General features: G+C 49.0%; 1 protein-coding gene across 1 annotated transcript in view; it reads left to right on the top strand.

Annotated features, from left to right (window-relative positions):
• Nucleotides 1-21,857, top strand: part of LOC147692587 (RNA-binding protein 6-like) — a 1,208,024-nt gene that overhangs the window by 471,553 nt on the left and 714,614 nt on the right. The window lies entirely within an intron of this gene.

Here is a 21,857-nt window from a genome sequence, read left to right as displayed (position 1 = left end):
TCCCAGAATAACACTTAAAATCGGATTTGTATTACAAAAGTAACGCAACCTATTGCAAATCAGTAGTAAGTCTGGTCCCTACAGTGGCGCTGTTCAGCTGTGATTACATTTGGGTACAATCCAATGCAAATCGTGATTTGCACAGAATTGTTAACAACGACACACTTTGCATAAGGTTTGTTTTAAAAAAGTAACACAAACCTGATGCAAAGTCTTTGTAAATCTGGGCCGAAATCATTTTGATGCAGCCTGTCTTATGCTTTGTGTAATAACATTTTAAAATAATGACACATTCACTGTGGTTTCTCCCAAAGACAGGCACCTTGTTGCACTCCAAAAATAAAGCATTAAAAATGCAATAGGTCTCGCCTTTTATTAAGTTAAAGCCATTTGCTTTGCTATACAATACCATTAGCAAAGCAAATGGCTTTAACTTAATCAGCGTGTGCAAACTGAGGAAACTCTGTCACACACGCATAACTCATGTGCACTAAAATAGTTTATACCGCTGCCTCCTGAAAAGGGCAAATCTGTAATCAACAGAGCATAGTGGCACAAAAAGATACGTGCACTTATTGTGTTCTTTTTTTTTTTTTTAAACGCATATTTTTTTTAAGTCTCAAGTAATTTTATTTGTAGTTGGAAATCGCACTTTCCCGCACATTTTTTAGTTTTATCTTATAAAAATGTTGGAAAGCCATCCTGGCTGTGCAGATAACTGGCTCCATGAGCTTGGGAGCGCAGTAGGGAATCTTTTCGAAGGATCTTTTGAGTCAAAGCTATTCCAGTTAAGGCCTTCCCGGACTGACTACTTCTTAGAATCACATAATAAAGCATTTCGTTAACTCATATCTCATATAACTCAAGTCTGAACTGAAAATGGTTCAGTAAGTTTCGATGCAAACCAGTTCAGTAAAGGATTGTTTATAATGTGCATAAACATGCTATGTATGATCTCATCAGATACAAAAGGCATGTACACCGGTGGCAATTTTATCTCCATAAATATTAAACTCTCGCTTAGTTGGCCAAGTTACACCTGAAGAACAGACGAGCACAGCATGCGTATTGAGGATCGGACTTAAAGATAAGGAAAATCACTTTGTAGAAGCCAGTGCAAGTGTTGGGTGAAATAGGCAGGCAACTTTTAAGTCTAGGAAAGAGAGGGTAGTCACAATCTGGGTCACTGGGTCGGGTCCAGATAAAACTGGTAAAGAGACTTGCGGGTGAAGGCAGAAACACAGAGAAATGGTTAGCAATCGAAACATTGGGACACACAGTCCCTTGCTGTGTTAAAACAAACTATAACCTAATGAAAACAAATAAACATGGGAGTAAACTAACTAGGAACAAATTCCATATTCGATTATTGTTGTATATAGTTGACTGCAACAATCATTTTGACCCTATGTTTGCCAAATTATCCTGTACCGAGAGGCCCCCTGATCGTATCTCATTTTTATCTCTCGCCAACTTGCTCCAAGAGGGTGCTCTTGCAGCTAGGATCAGGGTCCAAGTAGCAAAGGACCAGAGACAGGCAGCCTGCTGAAGTATGTAATACAGAGCCAGGAGATGGCCTGTAGACATACACGTCCCCTCACCAGGAAGCTGAGTAGGGAATATCTGTGCTTAAAACAAGGAGTAAGATAACAGAAAGGAGATTTAGAAGGAAGAGCGAGGATGGCTATGGGGTTGGGGGGCAGATGCAGCGACGACAAGGGACTTGGTGAACCTATCATTCGATGTAGGAATCTGTAGTGAGGGGTTGTTAAACACTCACAGCGTAGTTAGCACTCTCACAAGTATGTGCATTTTGCCAAGTAAGTAAAGCTGCCTGTTCTCATCTAAGATGACTGCGATAGCTGCAAGTTTTTAATCTGTGTGGTGGAGCCACTTCAGTCTGGTATTGCTGCCCTCATGGAAGGGGCCAGTGCTGGAGGCTTGATGTCGCAGATGCCACTGGAAGAAGCGGTGGTTGCAGCCAGGCATGGGATTTCAAAACTATTTAAATCGGCGCACAGTGCTAGTTTAAAACAATGCTCATTATATGCAGTGAAGCACCACATTTAAACAAGTACACGCAGCGAGACAAACGCCACTGACGGTATGCCTCACAAAAAATGAGAAATGCAACAGAAAACAAGCGGGGTACCGCAAAGGCAGCCGCGTGTTAATTTTTGCAAGTGAAAGCGCAATGCGAAAATAAACACGCAGCTGACTTTCCCAAAGCCTAATGTGAAGAAAAAAGTGTGCACCGAGTAACGGAGTGTGTGTCACGCCGACAGTAAACGATCCAATCCCGGTGGGCGGGGCCAAAGGAGACAAGGCGGCAACAAGGAGGGACTAAGAAGCCTCCTTTACAATGAGAAGCCTGCGTTTAGCCTAAGCTATGACGCAAGCCAATGGGAAGAGGGGGCGGGGCTTCAAGTTCTCGACCGTATTGATTTCAAGAAGCTCTCGGGTGCCGAGAGCAGCGCTGCTATCGACAGCCGAGATCTAACAAGCATTTACAATGGAATGGTTTCGCCTTTGGAAAAGTTAGAGTTATTGGCATTGTAAATGACAAAATTTGTATTTATGTGTTGGTTTTGAAAACAGATAAATAAATGGCATTGTCATTTACATTGCCATTAGCTTAATCTCTGCAGTCACTCTGCACTCTCTAGCACTCCCTACTCACTCTGCACTCTCTAGCACTCCCTAGAACTCCCTACTCACTCTGCACTCTCTAGCACTGCCTACTCACTCTGCACTCACTAGCACTCCCTACTCACTCTGCACTCCCTATGCACTCTGCACTCCCTATGCACTCTGCACTCCCTATGCACTCTGCACTCCCTATGCACTCTGCACTCCCTATGCACTCTGCACTCCCTATGCACTCTGCACTCCCTATGCACTCTGCACTCCCTATGCACTCTGCACTCCCTATGCACTCTGCACTCCCTATGCACTCTGCACTCCCTATGCACTCTGCACTCCCACTGCACTCGCTATGCACTCTGCACTCCCTATGCACTCTGTACTCTCTATGCACTCTGTACTCTCTATGCACTCTGCACTCTCTATGCACTCTGCACTCTCTATGCACTCTGCACTCCCTATGCACTCTGCACTCCCTATGCACTCTGCACTCCCTATGCAATCTGCACTCCCTATGCACTCTGCACCCTGCATTCCCTATGCACTCTGCACTCCCTATGCACTCTGCACTCCCTATGCACTCTGCACTCCCTATGCACTCTGCACTCCCTATGCACTCTGCACTCCCTATGCACTCTGCACTCCCTATGCACTCTGCCCTATGCACTCTGCACTCCCTATGCACTCTGCCCTATGCACTCTGCCCTATGCACTCTGCCCTATGCACTCTGCCCTATGCACTCTGCCCTATGCACTCTGCCCTATGCACTCTGCCCTATGCACTCTGCCCTATGCACTCTGCCCTATGCACTCTGCCCTCCCTATGCACTCTGCACTCCCTATGCACTCTGCGCTCCCTATGCACTCTGCACTCCCTATGCTCTCTGCGCTCCCTATGCTCTCTGCGCTCCCTATGCACTCTGCGCTCCCTATGCACTCTGCGCTCCCTATGCACTCTGCGCTCCCTATGCACTCTGCGCTCCCTATGCACTCTGCACTCCCTATGCACTCTATGCACTCTGCACTCCCTATGCACTCTGCACTCACTCTGCACTCTGCACTCACTCTGCACTCTGCACTCACTCTGCACTCCCTATGCACTCCCTATGCACTCCCTATGCACTCTGCACTCCCTATGCACTCTGCACTCCCTATGCACTCTGCACTCCCTATGCACTCTGCACTCCCTATGCACTCTGCACTCCCTATGCACTCTGCACTCCCTATGCACTCTGCACTCCCTATGCGCTCGGCACTCCCTATGCACTCTGCACTCCCTATGCACTCCCTATGCACTCTGCACTCACTCTGCACTCCCTATGCACTCTGCACTCACTCTGCACTCACTCTGCACTCACTCTGCACTCACTCTGCACTCACTCTGCACTCACTCTGCACTCACTCTGCACTCACTCTGCACTCACTCTGCACTCACTCTGCACTCACTCTGCACTCCCTATGCACTCTGCACTCCCTATGCACTCTGCACTCTGCACTCCCTATGCACTCGGCACTCCCTATGCACTCGGCACTCCCTATGCATTCTGCACTCCCTATGCACTCTGCACTCCCTATGCACTCTGCACTCCCTATGCACTCTGCACTCCCTATGCACTCGGCACTCCCTAGTCACTCTGCACTCCCTAGCACTCTGCAGTCACTCTACACTCCCTAGTCACTCTGCACTCCCTAGCACTCTGCAGTCACTCTACACTCCCTATGCACTCTGCACTCCCTATGCACTCTGCACTCCCTATGCACTCTGCACTCCCTATGCACTCTGCACTCCCTATGCACTCTGCACTCCCTATGCACTCTGCACTCTGCACTCCCTATGCACTCTGCACTCCCTAGTCACTCTGCACTCCCTATGCACTCCCTAGTCACTCTGCACTCCCTATGAACTCCCTAGTCACTCGTCACTCCCTAGTCACTCTGCACTCCCTAGTCACTCTGCACGCCCAATCACTCTCTAGTCACTCTGCACTCCCTAGCACTCTGCAGTCACTCTACACTCCCTAGTCACTCTGCACTCCCTAGCACTCTGCAGTCATTCTACACTCCCTAGTCACTCTGCACTCCCTAGCACTCTACAGTCACTCTACACTCCCTAGTCACTCTGCACTCCCTAGCACTCTACAGTCACTCTGCACTCCCTAGTCACTCTGCACTCCCTAGCACTCTGCAGTCACTCTACACTCCCTAGTCACTCTACACTCCCTAGTCACTCTACACTCCCTAGTCACTCTACACTCCCTAGTCACTCTACACTCACTACACTGCACTCACTACACTGCACTCACTACTCTGCACTCACTACTCTGCCGTCACTACTCTGCACTCTCTACTCTGCACTCTCTACTCTGCACTCTCTACTCTGCACTCTCTACTCTGCACTCTCTACTCTGCACTCTCTACTCTGCACTCTCTACTCTGCACTCTCTACTCTGCACACTCACTTTGCACTCTGCACACTCACTTTGCACTCTGCACACTCTCTTTGCACTCTGCACACTCACTTTGCACTCTGCACACTCACTTTGCACTCTCCACTCACACTCTGCACTCACTAGTCTGCACACTCACTACTGTGCACTCACTAGTCTGCACACTCACTACTGTGCACTCACTAGTCTGCACACTCACTCTGCACGCACTACTTTGCACTCTGCACACTCACTCTGCACACTCACTCTGCACTCACACTCTACACACTCACTCTGCGTAATATCACTAACTGCCTGTCCGAGGTTAACATTTTTTAAATTACATTAAATGTCATTTAATCTTATTTTTCCTGTGAATGAAACATTACTTCTGAGTCCATCAAGTAACTGATTATCGTTTACTTTTCATTGCACTTCACAAACTCATGTATAATCCCTGGAGAACCAATGGTAGCAACATAAAGACGATGTGACCCGAATTTCTAGCAAGAGTGCTCCCTTGCAGAGGCTCGGTGGGTTGAGAGCGCGCTTCGGAGGTCAGTGTGCAATCCTCAGAGCACAGAATCGTGGCCCAGCAGGGCCGATGCTGCTGTTCATCCTTCTAAGGGTTGAAGAAAGGTGTTGCACAGCTGATAGAAAATATCTATAACTTAGTGTCATATTGGCATTTCTGCTAAAAGCAAAACCTTCAGATAAAAAGGAAGTTGGGTGTTTGAAAAAGCCTTTCCACTGAGCACTCATTCCGGCAAGTTCAGAGCATTAATATCACGATATCTGTAAAAAAACGGAAAGACATAGTGTATATTAAAAATATCAGTCGATTTAAAGGAGATAGAATTTGTAAACCCCCCCCCCCCCCCCCACACACACACACACAAAAAAATAAACAAAACGGTACCCGCAAATACTGCATTATATGCGCAGTGGCTTTTCCAAACCCTGTAATGACGCTTGTACCGATTACGATTGGGCACTGGGTGTGGCGCAGTGACCAGAGCTGCCGTCTCGGGAGCCGGGTCCCGGTTCGAATCTCGCAACGGCCTGAGAGTCATGTACCGCGCCTGGATGCCCTCACTGGGGTTAAGCGGCGCTGTATAAATCTTCAAATTAAACCAGCTCATGTCCTTAAACCCAGCCTCGATGGTGTCTGACACGCTGCGGAGGAATGCCAGCTAATCACGGGGTGTTAATTGGGGCCAGCCAGACACTTGGCTTCCCATTAACCCCTTCCATGCTCATGACGAGCTCAGCTCGTCATAAGGCACAGTTGAGCTGTGCTGATGACGAGCTGAGCTCGTCATGACACCAGCAAATTGGCAATTTTCAGCACAGGGGAAAAATAACCACAGCAGCGATGTGGTTAAACCCCGCCAGCAGTTTCTGCAGGGAGCAGGCTGCTGGGTTTTAAAGACAGATAAATAACAGTTCAGATGGGGTCTTCGGAAGATGCGAAGGATGGACACACCTTGTCAGAAACTGACAAAGAAATACACATTTCACGCTTTTTGCCAGGAAACAGCATGGCTAACGAGGGGTCATGTTGTATGATTAGATTTTGACAACTATGCCACAAAAAGACCAAACATAACCAGTATTTTCACCGATTGCTCCACATTGTTTTGATTAAGCTTGTTCGTGGAAAAATATAGCGCCTAAAAAAAAAGCACGACTTTTAAGAGCTATGGGTGGCGGGCAGGCACACGGACAGCGGGAGGGGGGCGGGAACGGAGAGCGGGAGGGGGGGCGGGAACGGGGACACGAATAACAGGGGGGGGGCCTGTATGAGTGATGTACGTTCCTCTCAGTGTGGACAAGTGGCCTTGCAAACTGTGCAGCCAGTAGAATTTGGTGCAGGCGGCCAGGGCCAGTAGAATACACGGTAATGTGCGCTCTTAGAGCCCTTCAGGCTCCGTCTGTATTGATCCTCCTGGCCGCAGGAAAAACATGAAGCACACGGACAGAGGGGGGGCGGGAACGGACAGCGGGGGGGGTCGGGAAGGCTTCCCCCGTTGCCGGTCGGCCGCGGAATGGCCAAAACAAACCTGGACAACAACAAAAAATAAACCCCGCCTACGGCCGTGATGACGGTGCGAAAAGGGTGGAGAGGGAAGAAATCGCGGGAACGCCCACGAACCTGGTCCGGCCATGACGGACAGATCTCTGTTCCAATGGCTAGCCTCCATTTATGGAGCTAGCCAATGGAACAGAGGGGCGGATTCCCAACCAACATATTATTCTCATTAGGTTTTCACCTTCGTGAAAAGCTGCTTGCGCAGCTTTCACTTAGGCGAAACCTAAAAAGTCACTATTTCCCACTGCACCAAGCAGGATTCCATTCTGTGACTCTGGTCATACATACAAACATTTGTGGCGACTGCATTAACCAACTGAGATTCCATCCTTTCTGAATGCCTTTTTCACTGAACAATTTGTGTGAGTTATTTTTGTTATTTTATTTGCAGTTAACGTGAAGTTGAAAGAAACACTTCAAACCAGCTGCTGAATATTTTGTTCTTTGTGTGCTGGTAAGTCACCCACCAGCACATTGACTGACCTCTGCTCCATTGCACTTAAAATCACAGTTCCAATGCTTTTTTTATGCCCTTTTGCTTCATGTAAATAAAGATAGCCTGGAAACGGGACCAATAAACAAAGTTCACGCTTCCAGGCCATCTTCATTTACAAGATTTACAAATCTTTACTGAGACATATGCGGCCCCTGAGAATGCAGCCAAGGACCACCAGGGGGGCGCGCCCCACAGTTTGAAAACCTCTGGATAAGGCAATGGAAATTTTTCTTTGTCCTGTATGTGCTTGGTCCCACAATACCACCATGCAGAAGTACCTTTTCAGTGCCTGAAATGTTACATGGCAGTATTACTGTAGGCGTTGACTGTAACCATTTAAATGACTTCCACTTAAGTTGAAAAAACACGGCTAACTAACCTCCAAAGCATTCTGGAAAGAATGCTTTTATTGTTGTACTCTCCTTGCTCACGTCACACCTTGCTTCGACCCTCTTCCAGTTAATCTGTCTGATCAACCCACGTTTAACGTCACTTGCTTCTCAACAGTGTCTCACTGCCTTAACGCACATTGCAGTCTTCCTGAGACTTGCAGGTGCAGTTTACCTTGGAACTTGCTTCCTGACTTCAGTCGAGCTTTTCTTTCCCCTCTCATACATCTTATGTTGTCTTAGTTTTCCTCTTTTAGCTGATATTCCCCTCGCTCCATGTCTCAGTTGCTATCCTTCCTCTCCTGTGCCCCCATCAAACTTTACACACACTCCCTGTCAGCCCCCTTTTCAGATTGGCTTCTCTACCCTGTCTTCCTTATCGCTTCACCGTGCTTCCTCTTCTGTCTAGAACACCTTGCATATTCCTATAATAGGTGATAAGGCTGCGACAGACTTCTAGAAAGTGCAATCCCTGGCATAGTCGCCCCCCTCATTGCCACATTTGTCCTGCCAGTGAATTCCACACAAAACGTGTGTGTTAAACTGAATTCCTCATCCCTTTTTGCCTGAAATGCAATCTGAACCCTGCCTTCCTCCTATCTCTTTACCCTGCTTCCTTCTATCTCTTCACCCTGCTTCCTTTTCTTTCTAGACCAAAACCCATTCCCTCTCTCCCGATACCTCTTCTAACCTGTTTGCCTAGTGCATCTTTGCATGTTCTATAGATAAGAAGTAGTAAAGTTGTAACAGGCTTCTGTAAGGTGCAGTCCGGTGCATAGTCCTCATCCTCTGTGCCACATCTGTCCAGCCAGTGAATTCCCCACCATCCATTTTTGCCCAAGAGGCAATCTGTTTTAATCTTGTTATCTGCTAAACGTTTCAGTTAAGTTGATCCTTTGATTTCAGTGCTAATAACTCATGCAGGTTTGAGTATTGCAATTCCTGCAGAAATCTGCAGCAAGAGTTGCATTTGACTTGGAACCGGCTGGCCATGTTTGCCAGTGTCTGAAGGCAATACATTGGCTTCTTGAGGAACAAAGCATCTGCTTCAAGATTTTTTTGTATTAATTGGTTACTGCTTTTCAGGGAAGCTTTGACGATCTAACTTTGTCCTGATTAACATCGCATTACTTACTTTTCACTGCTGTACTCGGGAACTAGATATGTATGCATCTGCTTTCGTTTTCAATGTCAAGAAAACGTATGGATGCATGTACCTGCTCAATTAATCCCATTCAAGTTGAGTGTAGAATGGTTCTTGAAGATTTCCATATGCGTGGTTTGAACTGGGAGAAAAAAAGGCCATAGCTTTCTCCATTTGGTTCTCTTACCTTAAAAACACACTCAGAGCTCAAGATAAAAAAAAATCTTATTACGTCTTTAAATGTTGCACTTGTGTGCCATGATCCCCATTGTGGAATACCGTTGAGATGATCTTCCAGAACGAACATGACTGATCTGTCCATTAACACGGTGCCTAGACAGTCATCATATTTTGTTACAAGTGCTATTAAGCTAATGAACTTTGAAATTGTGGACAGATGCGTTGTGCATTCCACATGTTTAATTTACTTCTCTGTGAAGCAGAAGCTGTTTATTAGATTAGGAATCACTGATAAATAGAGCATTTATTTACAATACATCTGCCTCTTCTGTTAAGCCCAATATGAGCTTTCCTGAGTTAGACTATTTTTCAAAAGCTTGTGTGCAAAGACAGCTGAACCCTGTCAGACGAGACCAAGTACAGCAGAAAATAGGTTGCTGTGCCACAGTAGGGAGTAATATAAATTAGGTCTTTAATCTGGCTGTGGCATGATATGAAACCTCAAAAAACCTATAAAGGCCTGGTAGACCCAGTGGACATTTTCTATGGTAGATGTTTGTCAACCTAACATACACTTCCGATTAAAATTGACAGAAAAAAATTATTTTATGGCTTGATATTTTCCAAAAAGTACATGCTTCATTGCATGAATTCTAAAGTTACAGTTTTAGGGGGTCTCAATCACTTTGGGAATGAAAATGTTGGTTACAATGTTACAAACATATGTTTTTTGCACTATTTTACTTCGGTTATTTCTGTGTAATTCACCAATCCATCCAAATGTGACATTAACAAAGTCCCCTCTTTCAAACGTCGTTTCTTTCTTTTTGCCCTCGGGTTGAGGAGTTTTTTTTTTTAATGAAAGACGTTAGCATGCTAGGTTTTTTCATTATAAAAGAATCCTCACCAAAAAATTTTTTACGCCAGTGGGTTCACTTCCCCGTCCAATTGAGTAACTGAATATACATAGGAATAGCCTCTTTAGTAATTCACCCCGTGTGTGTAGCTTGCTCTTATGGAAAGTATGGTGGTCACCACACTTGCAGCGTTATTTAAAAGATCAATGGTAGACTTATGGTCTTTGTTCATTTCTGGGGAAACAGTCTGCCATCATTCAGTTTAGCTTACACATTGTGATGATACTCACTGTATGATCACAAAACCTCACCAAGAGGCTCATTTTCAGTACTGTGGGTAGTAAGGGGTGCATTGTACCATCGGATGCACGTCATTACACTACTGAATCTTCTTTTTCCATTTGATTTTACCTACCATTTGAAATGTTTATATATACCTTCAATGCTGGGTTGAAAGGCCGGATGGTTGGCTCCTGCAGGACTGTTCATTCTCCACACTGCAAGGTACCGGTGCAGCTGTGGACTCTTGAGGCTCTGTCCTTCCTAGCTCTGTTCGAGTCATTACTAGCTTTGGCTACACCAATCCTGTTGTCTTTGCTAACACCTATCCAGCTGCCTCAAGGCTGTCTCGCTGTACACTGCTACAGTACCATCGGGTACAACATAAGCACCAGTAGATCATTTTCCAATGCTATCTCTCCATAAGAGTGTTCTTATTTGGATATCCCGCCTGCGCCATTGAGTGCAAAGGGTTGCATCCTGTCAAAAGATCATATGTATTCTGGCATAATCGCTAGAGGCTTTTTCTGTGGAAGCACTGGCATCTAACTGGAGATTAAGAGGGCACTTGCCTTAGATCTCCAGGTACTTAAATGGGCTCCGTGGTGAGTAAGATGCCACACTCCAAGCCTTTCAAGTCAGTCTCTGGAAAATGAATGCTAGGCACCCAAGGACAGCCGTTATCTTCTCTTGGATATATCCCAGTTTAGAGTGATGAGGACTCAGCAGCAAAAACCATGAAAAAAATTACAAAACAAGCATTGGCAAAGCCTAAAGACTGGTGGCCAAAGCCAGACCTTTTGGCTTTTCAAAGCCCGTTTGTTGTGTTGTTTCAACTCAGTCAAGAATCGAAAAGAGGGGGACTAGGAGCCAGATTAAGGTCCAGTACCCGAGCTTCTCACTTTAATTGACACGTCTAATCATTGTGAGTACTTGTACCTATGTAGAGAGGGTGTATAAAACGCTAAAGAAGTGGTTGGAATATATGGTTCAAGGGGGATCCTTATTTGGAAGTATTACCCTTTCACACCCATGTGGGTGTCATGCCTCATCATCAGGCATTTTGCTCCTCTTTGGGGCCGGCACTGCAATGCCCCACGGGCCCTGCGAGAGGTCTCTTTGTCAGAGATCTTTTCTTGTATCCGTTGTATCTGAAAGAGACACGTTAGTGATAGATTCCTTACCTTAGAATATCCCCAGGCGTCAGACTGGATCCGGAAATTTTTGCGTAGCAATACCCCTGCGCGCTGTTAGGCGTCGTCTGCGGCTCCGCGTCCGTCGTCGGCGTCGTGAGCGCCGGGATGACGTCATCGGAGTATATAGACGGCGCCCATGCGCGCTGACGTCAGTTCTTCTTTTTTCCGCGCCAGCTAGCGCAGATCCGGAAGAAGCTCTACCCCCAGTCACTTTTTGACTGAAAACTTTTTGATCTTTTGATCCTCTAATTCGTCGATTCTCGACGATCGGTGCCAGGGATGCCCGGGTTCAAGCCTTGCTCGAAGTGCGGCCGACTCATGTCGGTCACGGACCCCCATCGCCGGTGCCTGAAGTGCTTAGGCCTCGACCACGACGATCGAACCTGTGACGACTGCCGGGCCCTGACGTCGAAGGCTAGGCGGGAGCGGTCCCGCAAGCGTCTCGAGCTGAGGCAGTCGGCCCCGCGCCGCTCCAGGTCCCGGTCCCGGTCCCACGGGAGGTCGAGGGACAGGTCGCGAGGTCGGAGTCATCGACGCTCCGGGAGTGGTCACCGATCGTCTGGATCCAAGTCCTCAGGTAAGAGGCATGAGAGGTCGGAGCGACACCATCGGTCCTCCGACCCGCCCCGACGCTCGCTCGATGCGGCCGGGGGTTCGGGCGACACCGCCCACGCGGCTCCGCGGGAGTCGCAAGCGTCGCCGCCTGCCCCACACCTTCGGGTCCCTGGGCACGGCGCGTCGCAGGAGGAGGTCGAGAGGTACCTCATGGCCATGAGGGCCCTCCCTCCTCAGTCGGTTCCCGTGGCGCCTTCGGGCCGATCGGCTCCGTCTGGAGGTCCTTCCGGGTCGGGCGCTTCGGCCCCGACGACGTCGGGTGCTTCGGGCCCGGCGCCGCTGGCGACTTCGGTCCCGGCGCCGCGCGACCTCGCTGGATCCGGCTCCGGATCCGGGACCTCGCCGGTCGACCTTACGACCTCACCGGCGCCGTCCCTTCAGGTGTCGTCCCCGGCAGCCGTAGTGGTTGCCGACCCCAATGCTTCCTACGGTCCGCCTCAGGCGTCGGAGGGGCGCCGCTGGGCGCCGATTCCATCGGCCGTCGGAGAATTCTATCTCCACGAGGAGGCCCTGGCTGTTCATCCTGGTCTCCAGGAGCTGGGTGACGAGGAGCAATGGGAGGGGTCCGAGGACCCTCTGGCACGTGATTGCCAGTCACATCAGGACTGGACATATGAGCTTGGGGAGGCCAGTGGTATTGACACCTCGCCAGACACTGGATTTACATCGCCCCCGACTGTGGCTTCGGAGGCGGGTTCTGCTTACAGCGTAGTGTTGACGAAGGCAGCTAAGGCCCTAAACCTTGAGCTCCCCGTCGCGGCCGTGAGGACTAATCTCCTCACTGAGGTGCTCAAACAGCAGTCCGGCTCCGCGGAGCCCCTTCTGCCGTTCAATGAGGCCTTGTGTGACGTTCTGCTGGGCACTTGGTCCAAGCCCGCCACAGGTCCCCCTGTGGATAGGAACGTGGCCAGACGCTACCGCCCGGCACCGGGCGACCCTTGCTTTTTGTCCACCCACCCCACCCCCGAGAGCCTGGTCATCCAGGCCTCCACTTCCCAGACCGCATTCCCGACGGCCCCGCCCGATCGGGAATCCAAGAGATATGAGCAGTTCGGGAAGAAGGTCTTCTCGTCTGTGAGCCTAGGGCTCCGGTCAGTCAACACCAACTGTCTCTTGGGCCGCTACACCCACACTCTGTGGGACACGGTTGCGGAGGTGCTGCCACAATGCTCTGAGGAGGTCAGGGCTAAACTCAGCCAAACCCTTGCGGACGGCCGAGATGCGGCACGATTTTCCATCCGGTGTGGGCTGGATACCACGGACTCACTGGGCAGGGCGATGGCAACGACGGTGGCGGTTCGACGCCACGCCTGGTTGAGGTCCGCCAATTTCTCGGCCGATGTCCAGGCCACTCTCCTGGACATGCCGTTTGATGGCCGTCGCCTCTTCGGCGACAAGGCAGACCATGCGCTGGAACGTTTTAAGGACTCCAGGGCCACGGCCAAGTCCTTGGGCCTTGCGGCCCCACGCCAGCAATCGGGTGCCTTTCGCTCCTTTCGTGGCCACGGAAGGGGCGCCCCACCACGGACCGTCAGCCACGCGCCGCAGAATGTTCAGCAACGCGGTGGCGGCCGTGGGAACCGCCGTGGCGGTGGTCGGGGTCAGCGGCGAGGCCAGTCCACACCTCCCTCAGCAGCCCCCGCCTCAAAACCTTCCTAGTCCGAGTTTTCAGGCCCATGTGACGCCTGTGGGAGGCAGGGTTCGCCATCACCTCTCCCACTGGCATACAGTCACTTCGGACAGGTGGGTGCTGCAAATTGTCCGAGGGGGTTTCTCCCTCCCCTTCGAGTCTTCCCCTCCATCCATGCCACCTCAATGCCACCGTGTGTCGGGGGATCACTTGCGACTTCTGCAAGAGGAAGTTTCGGCCCTCTTGGCCAAGAGGGCCATCGAGCGCGTTCCTGGGCCAGAAGTAGGACGTGGCTGTTACTCCCACTACTTTCTGGTACCCAAGAAGGGCAAAGGGGGCCTACGCCCTATCTTGGATCTGCGGAACGTGAACGGCTTCCTCCGTACGGAGAAGTTCAAGATGCTCACTTTGGCTCAGGTCCTGGCTGCCCTGGACCCAGGAGACTGGATGGTAGCGTTGGACTTGCAGGACGCCTATTTCCACATCCCCGTCCTGCCGGCCCACCGGCGTTACCTGCGGTTCACGGTAGGCCACGAGCACTTTCAGTTTACCGTGCTCCCCTTCGGCCTTACCAGCGCCCCACGGGTGTTCACGAAGGTGATGGCGGTGGTCGCAGCCCATCTGCGCAGGCAAGGGGTGTCAGTCTTCCCCTACCTCGACGACTGGTTGTTGAAGGCGGGCTCGCCCCAGACAGTCGTCAGCCACCTCCAGACTACGGCCGGCCTCCTGCACTTGCTGGGGTTCTCTATCAATGTGCCGAAGTCACACCTGTGTCCCTCTCAGAAGCTCCTTTTCATCGGAGCGGTTCTCGACTCGGCGCAGTTTCGGGTTTACCCACCCGAGCAGCGGGTTCGGGATATTCAGGCTCTGATTCCTGTCTTCGGGCCGTTATCCCGGGTCTCGGTCAGGTTGACGCTGCGGCTTCTGGGACTGATGGCCTCCTGCATCCTTCTGGTGCGTCACGCCAGGTGGCGGATGCGGGCTCTGCAGTGGGACCTGAAGTTTCAGTGGGCCCAGCATCAGGGCAACCTGTCCGATCATGTCCTGATCTCGGAGGGCACTGCGAGACAACTGCAGTGGTGGCTCACGGACCGCGACTGGGTCAGTGGCAGACCCCTCTCTCTACCCCAGCCGGAGCACGTAGTTGTGACGGACGCGTCCCTCCAGGGCTGGGGAGGCCACATGGGAGAGGCGGAGATCAGAGGCCTCTGGTCTCCGGCGGAGTCCCGGCTCCACATCAACCTTCTGGAGCTGCGGGCGATTCGTCTTGCACTGAAGGCATTCCTCCCCTCTGTCAGGGGGAGCGTGGTGCAAGTGTTCACCGACAACACCACCGCCATGTGGTACTGCAACAAACAGGGCGGTGTGGGGTCGTGGACCCTTTGCCAGGAGGCTCTGCGCCTCTGGCAGTGGCTGGAACATCAGGGCGTGACTCTGGTGGTTCAACACCTGGCAGGTTCTCTGAATGCCAGGGCGGACGAACTCAGCCGCCGGTGCATGATGGATCACGAATGGCGTCTGAACTCGGACGTGGCGCAAGGTCTCTTTCGACAGTGGGGAGAGCCTTGGTTAGATCTATTCGCCACAGAAGAGAACGCGCAATGTCAGCAGTTCTGCGCGTTGGAGTTTCCAAGGCGGCACTCGCTCGGAGACGCTTTTCGTCGCGAGTGGAGCTGCGGCCTGTTGTACGCCTTTCCGCCTATACCACTTCTGCCCAGAGTGCTGAAGAAGATCAAGCGCGACCGGGCCCAGGTTATCCTTGTGGCTCCGGACTGGGCTCGAAGATACTGGTATCCCGAGCTACTCAGCATGTCAGTCGATCCCCCGATTCGTCTGCCTCTTCGGGAGGACCTTCTGTCGCAGCAGCAGGGGACGGTCCTGCACCCGAACCTGTCCAGTCTCCACCTACAAGCTTGGAGATTGAGCGGCGGCAGTTGAGGCCATTTGACTTGCCTCCCGAAGTCTGTGACATCATTCTGGCAGCCAGGCGTCCCTCCACTAAGTCGGTATACGCCTGCCGGTGGAATAGATTTGTGGCATGGTGCGCAGCAAAGGCTGTGGATCCCCTCTCTGCACCCCTTTCGGAAGTGCTGCTCTTTCTTCTTTCCCTTGCCCAGCAGGGCTCTGCTCTGGGCACTCTTAAAGGGTATCTATCTGCTCTTTCAGCCTTCTTGAGGCTACCTGATCAGCCTTCTTTGTTCAAGTCCCCTATAGTGAGTAGATTTCTGAAGGGCATCACACACATGTTCCCTCCTGTTCCCTTCGTGATGCCCCAGTGGGACTTGAACCTTGTTCTCACCTATCTGATGTGTGCTCCCTTTGAGCCACTTCATAACTGTCCTCTTCGCCTCCTTACGCTGAAGACGGCCTTCCTGGTTGCCATCACCTCTGCCAGGAGAGTGAGTGAGCTCCAGGCTCTTTCTTCTTCTCCGCCTTTCCTGTCTGTTCACCCTGATAAGGTGGTGTTGCGTACACGACCTTCCTTTCTGCCCAAGGTTGTCACGGCCTTCCACATCGGGCAGTCCATCACCTTGCCCACCTTCTTTCCGCCTCCGCATCCCTCGAAAGAGGAGGAGAGGCTCCACCGTCTGGATCCAAAACGTGCGCTCTCCTACTACTTGGACCGCACTCGCCAATTCCGGGTGGATGACCAACTCTTCGTTGGTTACGTGGGCGCGAAGAAGGGAAAGGCTGTACACAAGAGGACCATCTCCAGGTGGATCATCTTGTGCATCCAAGCATGCTACTCCATGGCGAGGAAGGAGCCCCCGGCTGGATTGCGGGCTCACTCCACTCGGGCCACGGCAACGACAACTGCCTTGGGCCGCGGTGTCCCCCTGCAGGACATCTGTCAGGCAGCCACGTGGGCCTCGCTGCACACGTTCGCAAGACACTACTGCCTGGACAGTCAAGTCCGGAGGGATGGCTTCTTTGGCCGTTCCGTCCTCCAGGACTTTCTGGTGTGATATTGGTTCGCAGACCCACCACCACGGGGTTGGTATTGCTGGGGTATCTATTCTAAGGTAAGGAATCTATCACTAACGTGTCTCTTTCAGATGCACAAGTTACTACTTGTGTAACGATATATCTGTAAGAGACATTAGTTAGTGATAGATTCCTTACCGCCCTCCCATCCTCCCCGTTCTGCGAACCGATATTTAGGGTTAAGGTCATCCCCTTTCAGGGCCCTAGTTTCATGGCACCAGTGTTAGTTCTCTCATGGCTCTGCGTATCTGGCGCGGAAAAGCTGTGTTATCAGAACTGACGTCAGCGCGCATGGGCGCCGTCTATATACTCCGATGACGTCATCCCGGCGCTCACGACGCCGACGACGGACGCGGAGCCGCAGACGACGCCTAACAGCGCGCAGGGGTATTGCTACGCAAAAATTTCCGGATCCAGTCTGACGCCTGGGGATATTCTAAGGTAAGGAATCTATCACTAACTAATGTCTCTTACAGATATATCGTTACACAAGTAGTAACTTGTGCGACGGTGCATGTGCGGGGTATAATGTGAAGTGTGATCTTAAAATGACCTAAAGGAAATCAAATTTTATTCATAGACCTTTCAGTAAGGTTAAAAACTAAAATGCTGTAGTGTGTGCAAGGTTATGATGCGCCACTACTCAGTGAGAGTGTTGTAGTGAACTACTGAGGTTTCACTGTTCAGATATTCAGGACCTGAATAGTGAAATCTCTATAGTTCACTACAACACACTCACTGAGTAGTGGCGTATCATAACCTTGCGCACACTATCGATGTTTCACTATTAAGGTATTCAGGATATATTGGGGCATTGGAGTGCCGGCCCCACAAGGAGCAAAACGCCCGACGTAGCATGACACCCACAAAGGTGTGTGAGTGCAGCACTTCCAAATAAGGAAGATCCCCTTTGAACCATATATTCCAACCACTTCTTTAACGTTTTCTATACCCTCTCCACATAGGAACAAATACCCACACTGATTAGACGTGGATTCACCTCAGCTCATATATCTCCGCTTTGACTCCTTGAAGCAGACTGTAATTTGCTTCTTATGTGTTGGACAAGAAATGTCTCAGTACATTGTATTTTAATAAAGTATCCACAGTAACGGCCGAATCCTTATCCCTCATTAGGGGTATTTCTGGTGACGAGTCTTACGCTAAAACCTTTCATCAGAGTTGATTGTACCTGAATGAGTCTGCCAGTAGGTTTCCAGGATCAGTGGCGGTACTATTTGGTTTCCAGACATGTGATTTGTAGCCACGGGTCAGTTGTTTTATGATTAGAACAATGCTAAATTTAAAGAGCTCACTACACATCAGTCTATTTCTGGTATTGCAGTGCTTGAATAAACCACTGTGACCTCCGCTTCCCTTGCTCGGAGCAGACATCTGTTTTTTTGGTATGTTTTCTATTAATGCTTGCTATGTGTAGTCCTGGGCTTATTATTTGAGTGTTCTCATTATAGAACATTCAGTAACAAAGGAAAGCGTGTACATAAGCCTGTATTAAAGGAAAGTAATAGATGCCACAGTTAACAGACGATCAAAGACAGTAACGCACATAGGTCTGAGAGTATGATGCAAACGGTAACAGGATGTATTTGTCAACTGTTTACTTAACAAATTAACCTGAGGAAATGTCTTATTTGTCACAATTTGCTTTTTCCTAATGCAACACTCCATCCAAAGCCACATACAATACAGAACTCCTTCACGTGTATTCAAAACAGCTCATAAATGTCATGTATTTGGCGATCTTGGGGTCCTAACAGCACTCGCTACTTACCAGCCATCAGAGCAGCTCAAACCAACCTTCATGACGCCTTAAAACCTTTAGGGAACTATTAAAAACAACTCCTCTTATCTGCTATCCAGAATTACCTTATGATAGCCTGCTGATCGATAACTAATATCATTGGGTCTTTTGTCCTTTGATCTGTTATGTTGCTTGCTATGCTTGGTAATCCGTTATTCTGTTCTCAATTGCACTCTTGTGTATTATAATTCTTAGTTCTCTAATGTATTCAGTACCTTATAGTGCAGCCTCTCTACGTAATACTGTTAAATAATGTTGTGTGTGTGTGTGTGTGTGTGTGTGTGTGTGAGAGAGAGCAATATGATGTTAAAACAGTACTTCAGTCACCTTCGTGCATGCAACCTGGCACCAATGCCTATAGTTGGCAGTCGCCGATGTGGAGTTGCTGAGCTCAACTCATCATACCTCCACTCATATAACCATCCTTTATACAACCAGCATAGTATATTTGACCACCCTCACTCACTTAGAAGGCGCCAAAGCCACAAGGCTTAGCAGGTGCTACTATCATCATAGCACATACATCCTCAAACAGAACACTTTAAGCAAAGTCAGACCTGCACGCCAGCAGTATGGCATCAAAGCTATATATATGGCTAACTGTTCGACACCGATAGCACTGATGCTCATGGTTGGGAATAGACAGCCGTGCAATTGAATGGAACAAAGTATAAGCACCACAGTCCTACTGCCCACCCTCAAAGTACACCGCTAAGACTCGTTGCAGGGTCTGACCCATCAAATTAACCCTAAATAACCAATACTACTAGCTATTATGTATTTTATATCAAATGAACCGATCTTCACTAATGAAAACTATTGCACAGGCCATGCTGATGGTCAGTGTGACGTACTAGAAAACAAAACAAATTACGAAACCATACACGTGACTTTCCTGGCCTTACGTCGCTCCTTTTGGTGGTCAGATGAAGGCTCTGAATGGTCCATGCTACAGCGCCACTTGCATTTCCTCCATTTGGAAACTGTGAGGGCCTACACGCTGTCCGCAGTTTCAGTCGACTGGCAGTGGACTTGTTCTTAGTTATGTATCTTATTGCTATTTCTTGGCGTAAATAACAAGGACCCCCTGTTAAGGCAACAAAATATGTTTGACAGGGAAAAAGACCAATGTGAAAAAAAGTTACAAATATAATATCACCAGGGAGACGACGGTAATTATGAAGCACACAAATTTTAAAAATGAAATAACAAAATGTTATATTTATTAGGTATATATACTCAAGCTAAAAAACATTAAAATTTATAGCACATAATAAAAGAAAATACAATATATAACCAATTCTAAACAATCAATATAATGCAAATAATCACACCCTTAATTCATAAAACAGTGGCGGACACTAGTAGTCCTCTTCGACGCGCGTTTCGGCGTTTTCACAAGAACGCCTTCTTCAGGAGCCACATACACAGTCTAATGCTCTGTATAGCGGTGAGTATGATTTGTTATCTTATGGTCACCGTCATTCGATATCCAGGTACTGGTGTATTTAACCCGGTAGTTCCTAGTCCACGGCTGGTATTGCTGCTTACGAAATGTAAAGCTCGTTATTCCTGATAGATAACTGCGCAGTGTTTAGCATACAGCGAGATGATAATAACGTTCCGCTCGATGTATATACTTTCCTTCACGCTTATAGATTAAAAAGATAGAATTTTCTTGGGCTGGCTTCGATGTAGCTAATCGACTTCAAGCGGCAAAAGGGTCACGGCTCTGTTTGTGTTGAGATTCTAAAGATAGAGTTTCCATGAGCTGATTTCCGTGAAGCTAGTAGACTTCGAGAGGCAAAAGGGGTCACGGCTCTATTTCTGTTGCGATAATGAAAAGAGCATCCGCGGAAACATCAACCTGCGGGCGTCACGACCGATATGTCTGATGGCGTCCCGCAGCCGTTCGTGCATGCAACCTGGCACCAATGCCTATAGTTGGCAGTCGCCGATGTGGAGTTGCTGAGCTCAACTCATATAACCATCCTTTATACAACCAGCATAGTATATTTGACTACCCTCACTCACTTAGAAGGCGCCAAAGCCACAAGGCTTAGCAGGTGCTACTATCATCATAGCACATACATCCTCAAACAGAACACTTTAAGCAAAGTCAGACCTGCACGCCAGCAGTATGGCATCAAAGCTATATATATGGCTAACTGTTCTACACCGATAGCACTGATGCTCATGGTTGGGAATAGACAGCCGTGCAATTGAATGGAACAAAGTATAAGCACCACAGTCCTACTGCCCACCCTCAAAGTACACCGCTAAGACTCGTTGCAGGGTCTGACCCATCAAATTAACCCTAAATAACCAATACTACTAGCTATTATGTATTTTATATCAAATGAACCGATCTTCACTAATGAAAACTATTGCACAGGCCATGCTGATGGTCAGTGTGACGTACTAGAAAACAAAACAAATTACGAAACCATACACGTGACTTTCCTGGCCTTACGTCGCTCCTTTTGGTGGTCAGATGAAGGGTCTGAATGGTCCATGCTACAGCGCCACTTGCATTTCCTCCATTTGGAAACTGTGAGGGCCTACACGCTGTCCGCAGTTTCAGTCGACTGGCAGTGGACTTGTTCTTAGTTATGTATCTTATTGCTATTTCTGCAGCCAGAATGAAAGTAGCCTCAATACGTTTCTGCACCCCAAGATAACTTTTTTAGTGATCACATGTGCCTCCATGGACTTCATGCTGTGTTCCGCTGGGATACAGTTGTTTTGGAATTTTGCAATTGAACCTTTCTGGAGTAGTGTGCTGTTTAACCACAAGGCTCTAAAAACGTTCACTTTAAGTATAATGTATCTGCTTCTCCTTTCTCCTCTTCCCTTTGTATTTTCTTCAAGTTTATCTATACAGACATTGAGAATGGGAGAGAATCTGGCCATAGGAGTTGTTAAAAAAGTTACATTTATGGCAACTCCTTGGTCCCTACGTTCTCACACATTATTAAAACCCTACTACAAATACTTAAGCCATCAGTTAACAGCAAACACCTGATTGCCTCATTATATAAAATAAGGGAATGCCAGAAGGGGGTGTGACCACAGACAACGCATTCCAAATGCATGATGGCAA

Source organism: Lissotriton vulgaris, chromosome 9 (genome assembly GCF_964263255.1).
Source record: "Lissotriton vulgaris chromosome 9, aLisVul1.2, whole genome shotgun sequence".
Classification (NCBI taxonomy): domain Eukaryota; kingdom Metazoa; phylum Chordata; class Amphibia; order Caudata; family Salamandridae; genus Lissotriton; species Lissotriton vulgaris.
This window is presented reverse-complemented; position numbering and strand designations above follow the sequence as displayed.